The sequence below is a fragment of the Phaethon lepturus genome, unplaced genomic scaffold (assembly GCF_000687285.1).
Source record: "Phaethon lepturus isolate BGI_N335 unplaced genomic scaffold, ASM68728v1 scaffold27689, whole genome shotgun sequence".
In the NCBI taxonomy this organism is placed as follows: domain Eukaryota; kingdom Metazoa; phylum Chordata; class Aves; order Phaethontiformes; family Phaethontidae; genus Phaethon; species Phaethon lepturus.
In genome coordinates this window covers 2479-3060 of record NW_010565961.1, presented here as the reverse complement: position 1 = coordinate 3060, position 582 = coordinate 2479, and the positions used below count along the sequence as shown (strand labels likewise).

At 64.4% G+C, this 582-nt stretch overlaps 1 protein-coding gene across 1 annotated transcript in view; it reads left to right on the top strand.

Annotated features, from left to right (window-relative positions):
- LOC104627213 (DDB1- and CUL4-associated factor 8-like) overlaps nt 1-582 on the top strand; it is a gene marked incomplete at its 3' end in the record, with an annotated part of 7147 nt that overhangs the window by 4623 nt on the left and 1942 nt on the right.

Genomic DNA, 582 nt, shown 5'->3' with positions numbered 1-582 from the left:
CACGCCCCCCCCGGAGCGCCAGCCACACGGGTGTCTGGCGTGCAGGCAGCATTTCCTGGGGTGCCGGGCATGGAAACACTTAACACATGGGCTCGCAGACTGCTCACAAACAGCAGTGCCGGTGCCTCGCTAGCTCGGTAGCTTTCAGAAGAGCCCGGGATCATTGCTCAAAACAGAGCCTCCGCTCTCTGCTGCTCTCTCTGTCCTCTGCCGGTGCCTGGATCCAAGTGCCTCCTCTCCCACTGGCTTCCCCGGCACTGGGAAGCTCCTGGTGGGCTCGCGCATCAGGGAGGTTGGGGGCCCTGAGGAGCCCAAGCCAGCCAAGGGAGGAGCGCGGCGGCAGTCACGTCGCCCTTGCAGAGCAGTCTGCGGGCTGACAGAGCCCCGAACGCAGGTCGCAGCCTGTGTGCGCGCAGGCTTTGATGTTGTCACGTGCCACCAAGCAATGCCTCTGACATGATGAGAGGTGACACTAAGCTGCTTTGGCCGAGGCTTCTGCCAGCCCAGGCTGCTCGCGGCTCCGCAGATCCCTTGGCGAGGGCCGGGGCCTTTGGCCCGTGTCAAGGCTGATGGTGGTTTCAG